This window comes from Suncus etruscus, chromosome 4, assembly GCF_024139225.1.
Source record: "Suncus etruscus isolate mSunEtr1 chromosome 4, mSunEtr1.pri.cur, whole genome shotgun sequence".
In the NCBI taxonomy this organism is placed as follows: Eukaryota; Metazoa; Chordata; class Mammalia; order Eulipotyphla; family Soricidae; genus Suncus; species Suncus etruscus.
Window position 1 is genome coordinate 160682612 of NC_064851.1, and position 5921 is coordinate 160688532.

The 5921-nt window shown below is 33.5% G+C and overlaps 1 non-coding gene across 1 annotated transcript; it reads right to left on the reverse strand.

Moving 5' to 3' along the window:
• Window positions 1-3636: 3636 nt before the first annotated feature.
• On the reverse strand, window positions 3637-3740 carry LOC126007646 (U6 spliceosomal RNA). The gene has a single exon (XR_007495154.1). It is a non-coding gene; the product is annotated as a U6 spliceosomal RNA (small nuclear RNA).
• Between the last annotated feature and the right edge of the window lie 2181 nt (window positions 3741-5921).

Genomic DNA, 5921 nt, shown 5'->3' on the forward strand with positions numbered 1-5921 from the left:
AAGAAAAGAATTAAAACAGCCTGACATTTAAAAAACTACCTTCCAAAAAACTGTATGAACAAACATCCAGAGAAAAAATTTCGCAACTCAACTAATATACAAATAGAAAAATCCCAGTCCCTAGAAACTCATTAGAGAATTAATAAACATATGTGCAAAATAATCTGCCGAGCTTTACCAGGTGCAAACAAAGTGAAAGAAAATCACATCAGATATGATTTGCTCCTGTTTTAGGAAGGATTTATTCCACATAACATTATCCTAGATTTAAGAGTACTCATCTCTTTTTTTTTCTCTTTTAAATTTGTTCATTAAACTTTATTTTTCTGATTCTAAAGAAATCTCTTCTATTAATATATTTAAGCACCATGATTACAAACAGGTTTGTAATAGGATTTCAGTCATAAAAGTACACCCCCCTTCATCAGTGAAACCCTCTCACCACCCATGCCCCCCAACTCCTTTCTCTCTCACCCCGTCTATCTTTGAGCTAGGCATTCTATTTCTCTCTCTCACTATCATTAACATGATAGTTGTAGGTGTAGTTATTTCTCTAACTGCTCTCACCAGTATTTGTGGTAAGCTTCATATCATGGTCTGGTCCTTTCAAACCTCATTTCTATCTCTGGGTATTAGTACCCATACTATCTTATTTTTCTTAAATCCTACAGATGAATGAGACTATTCTATGTCTATCTCTCTCCCTCTGACTAATTTCACTCAGCATAATAATTTTCATGACCATCCATGTATGGGAAAATTTCATGACTCATTTTTCTTGACAACAGCATAGTACTCCATTGTGTATATGTATGTAGCAGTTTCTTTAGCCACTCATTTGTTGTTGAACATCTGGGGTTGTTTCCAGATTCTGTCTATTGTAAATAGAGCTGCAATGAACACAAACATTTAGAGGACATTTTTGTATTACGTTTTTATGTTTCTAGAGTATATCCTTAGGAGTGGTTTAGCTGGATCATATGAGATCTCATTTTCCAGTTATTTTGAGGGATATCCACATGGTTTTCCATAAAGATTGAGATGGATGGCATTCCTGCCAGCAGTAAATGAGAGTACCTTTTTCCCATAACCTCCCTAGCACTGATTGTTTCTGTTCTTTGTGCCAGTCTCTGTGGGGTGAGATGGAATCTCATCATTGTATTGATTTGCATCTCCCTGAATATTTGTGATGTGGAGCATTTTTTTGTGAATCTCTTGGCCAACTGTATTTCTTCTTTGAGAAAGTGTCTGTTCATTTTTTCCCCATTTTTTCATGGAGTTAGTTTTGTTGTTGTTAAGTCCTTTCAATAGACCTTGTATATCTTAGATGTTAGCCCCTTATCTGATGGGTATTGGGTAGATAGTTTCTCCCATTCTTTGGGTGGCCTTAGTATCTTAGTCACTGTTTCCTTTGAGGTGCAGAACCTCCTCAGTTTAACGTCTTATTTATTGTTTTAGATACCAATAGGAGATCCTAGTTTCCCAGGATTCAGTGATGACACCTTTATTTTATTTTTGTTAATGTTTGTTTGTTTTGGGGGGTTTTGGGGGGGGCACACCTGGTGGCACTCAGATGTTACTCTTGGCAATGCACACAGAAATTGCTCCTGGCAGGCTCGGGAGACCATATTGGGTGCTGGGAATGGAACCCAGGTCTGTCTCAGGTCGGCTGTGGGAATCTAACCCTACCACTGGCTATTCTCTGACCTTGGCCAAAGTGATCACACCTTTAAACCCTAGTCCCCTCCATTCTGCATCATGAATTTATGCTTACAAATGATTTCAACTCTCTACTACTTCTCCTGTCAACTTCTTTTATTGATGACTCACTGTCAATAAAAATCTACTTCTTGAGGTGCTTTAGGTGTTGGTAAATCCTTAATTCTTAAAACTATGCTTTGTAAATATAAGAAAAGAGATAGTAAGATGTTTTATGACCAGCTGAAGAAACTTTATTGCAAATAAGACATTGACCTGCCCCTGAAAATCCAAACCAGTTAAATTTACTAAAGATGGAAGAGAGGCCTGTCCTTTATCCACCTCAGACATTTCTGGCATTTAAACATTTATTATTTGGTTTGCTTTGGGGTCACACTGTGCTCCTAACTCTGCCCTCAGACATTACTTTGAAGCTCAGCTCAGGATCATATGGGGTGCTAGGGAATAAATCCAGGTTGGCTATGTGCAAGGCAAGTGCTCTACCCACTGTATTATTATTCCAGCCCCCTAAACCTTAACTCTTTAATGAGGTTTGTAGGAGATGGTGTTTGGGTCACACCTGGAAGAGATCAGGAGCTATTCCTAGCTTTTTGCTCTGGCAGTGTTCAGTAAACCATATAGAGTGCCAGAGGTCAAATCAAGGTTGGCCATATGCACCTTAACCCATGTACTATCTCCGTATTCTTGCTTTTTGTTTACTTAACAAATATTCACCCTTAAATCCTCTGTCAGAGTCCCTGGGTTAAAAAGAATCACTTACTCTGAAAGTAGACTGTCCTTTACTTGTATGAACTGTTTTCAGAGCACTTTTACACTTCTAGATAATAAATTAAACCTATAAATATACTTGAGAATTGAGGATTTTATTTTTATCTTACTGCTCTGTTCTCAGACTAGCATTATCTAGACGCCTACTAGATATGTAGACCAAAATAAACAGATAGTATATTACCTATGGATACCTATGGTATCCAGGTCTAAATACAATGGAATTAAAAGTAAATACTCATCGCCTTAGTATTCACTTCTAAACTTAAACTTCTAGATGATAGCTTTACAACTTTTATTTTTGTATTTCATGGTATAATCTAGGAACCATATAATTATCAAATATAATTATCACATAATCTCAATGTTAATAAATGCACTATCTCAATGTTAATAAATATGTCATCATTAATGAGAATAAAACCCATTAATAGTCCTGAAGACAAATAAAATACTACCTAAAGCTTCAAATGGGAGATTAAGGCAGACATTAACACACTGACCGCAGCATCTCAGATTACATTCATGGCCAGTATACTCTTGGTTTCTCATATACCACCTTGTCATATTTCAGATCTGAAGAAACATTGTAATTTCTGTTTGGCTTGAAGTATCCCATATTGGGCTTCACATATACAAAGGAGAGAAATAATTGCTGTTTTCAGATTTAAAAAAATAGATTAGAAAGTTCATTTTTCTTCTTGCAGATTATATAATCTTTTGATGCCCAAACCTTTGGAGAGGTTGATAAAAATTATTGAATTAAAAGGGATATTGGAGTAAGTTTTTAAACTTGGAATTTGGGATAGTTGGAGGTGCACTTTTAAGAAACAGTGTCCAGGAAAGTAGTTCGAATTGTATAGCCATGCATAAAGTGTGTGAGGTCCTGGGTTCAATATTACTCCCACCACCAGGACAAAAACAACTATAACCATAACCAACACAACAGAAAATAAATAGTCCAGAGAGAGATACCATGTATTTTTTAACCCAAATTTCTTTAGTGGGGAAAAATATCTCACTAAAATATTACAAACAAAATACTGGCATTGTTACAAGCAAGTTACACAAGAGTTTCTTATCACAAAGATTCCTCTGTTGCCTTTTATAGTTATTCCAACTAACTTCCACCCCTACTCACTGCCAACCAGGAAATAGTTCCTCGTTGCAATTATTATTTTTTTTCGCAGGGTCATGCTAATCTTCTCTGTATCGTTTCAATTATTTAGTATATGTGCTGCTGAAGCGAGAACTCAATTATTTTTTTTAAGAATGTTATATAAAAGTCAAATAGATGCCTCAATAAGCTAAGTTCACATTTTGCTTCCTAGAGAATTCATGGTACCACATGGTTCTCCAACCATTCCTGGGAACAATCTCCAAGTATAAAACTGGGGGTGTAGCCCCTGGGTATGTATCATCGTTATGGGGCCAAAAAAGAATGAATGTTACATAAATAGGATATTTTTGTATTAATCTTCTATTACTGGGAATTTTTCACTCAGTACAATTCTCCAGGAGTCTTCCAAGTTGTCAGTGTGTATCCATTTTACTGCTGAGTAGAATGTCTATGATATAGATGTGCCCCAATTTGTTGTTTACCTACTGAAAGGTATTTTGGGTTGGTTCCATCTTGAGATAACCATGACTAAAACACATATTTTAGATTTTGGTGTGACTGGAATTTTTATGTTGTTGGGGTTGTCCAGGCATAATTGCTGTATAATGTAGTACTTGCCTGTTTAATTTTTTAAAAAATAAACCTAGTGATCTTTTAGAGTAGAAATACCATTTTCTGTTGTTACAGCAAGCTATCAGTTTCTTCACATCCTTGCCAACTTTGTATTATTGTTTTAATTTTTATATTGGTCATCTTGAGAGCAATGTAGTGATATCTTGTGACTATAAGTCACAATTTACAAGTGGTAACTATATTTTGCCCAGCCTCACTAGATATACTTTTATAAATAAATTTTTATAAAATATATTTTCATAGACACATTTGTCATTCAAATGTTCTTTCCAGTGAAATAACTGTACTTGTTTTGGTTCATTTTCTAAGTGAGCTGCTTGTTTTCTGATGAGTTTTGAACGATTCTAATGTGTTCTAGAAATCAGTCCTTTGTCAGACAGGTGATTCAAAATATCTGTGGTTTGTAGCATTATTTCAACTTTTGTTAGCAGTCTTATACTACAATTTTTTTGAAATTCAATTTATAAATATTACCTATTATGTATTATGATTCTAGAGCGAGACCAAGAACTGTACCTTAAACTCCACTTTCATCTTCTTTCCTAAATGTCTCATGATTTTATGCTTTGTTATTTAATAATATTTTTAATATTTAATATCATTTTATATTAGATGTGCTATTTAGCATGTTTTTCCTAAGGTGCTCTAACATCATATGTTATCCCTTTTCCATTAAATTCCTTTTGTTTAACTTGCCAAATATCATTTTAATAAATTTTGTATGGGTCTATTTATGAACTTTCTATACTATTACACTAATACTTATATCTGTCTTCCACCAATATCACATTTTATTTTTACTATGTGTACATAGTAGACGGAAAATTTTTTTTCTATTTTTGATTCCATGGGATTTTTGATATTGACAATTATGTCATTTGAAAATAAAGATGGTTTTATTTATTCCATTTCAACATTTATTTGTTAAATTTCTTTGCTCTTTTCTTTACTTCCTTCTGTCCCTCTCAAGAATTTTTAACAGTAAAATCTGAAGTAAAATGGTGAGAATGGATAGCCTTGCTTTGATTCTTTCATGATTAAGGATATTTCCTGTAGTTATATGATCAATACACTTTATCAAATTGAAGAAGTTGCCCTCAATTCCTAATATAATGTTTGTATTATGACTTGGTATACAATTTTATGATTTTGTATCAACCTTTCTTTTCCCTTTTGATATAATAAATTATACTGATTGATTATCAGATTTTGAACATATCTTATTTTGATGAATAATCCCACTTGAAGTGGTCTGATTATATATATTATTGTATATTACTTGCCTATATTTTATTTAAGATTTTTAGATTCAAATTACATATGCTTTTTTCATTATTATCTCTCTTACTATGATATCAGAGTAGTATTAGCTTTATAAATTTAGTTGAAAAATGTTCTCTTTTGCGCCGAGAGAGGCCCTCGGTTTGAGTGAGAAAAATGTTCTCTTTTGCTTGCTAGAAGAAACTGCATTGTTAGATTTATTTAAATATTTAGAAAATTCTTCAGTGCAGCCATCTGTACTTAGAGATTTATTTTCTGATGCTTTTTTAATGGCTAATTCAATTTTGTGTTTATGAACTATTCAGACAGTTTGAAGCTACTAGTTGGTTAGACTTTTAGTAGTTTATGATTTTAAATCTATTCTTCAAAGTTGTAAAATTTATATACATAAGTTGTCTAT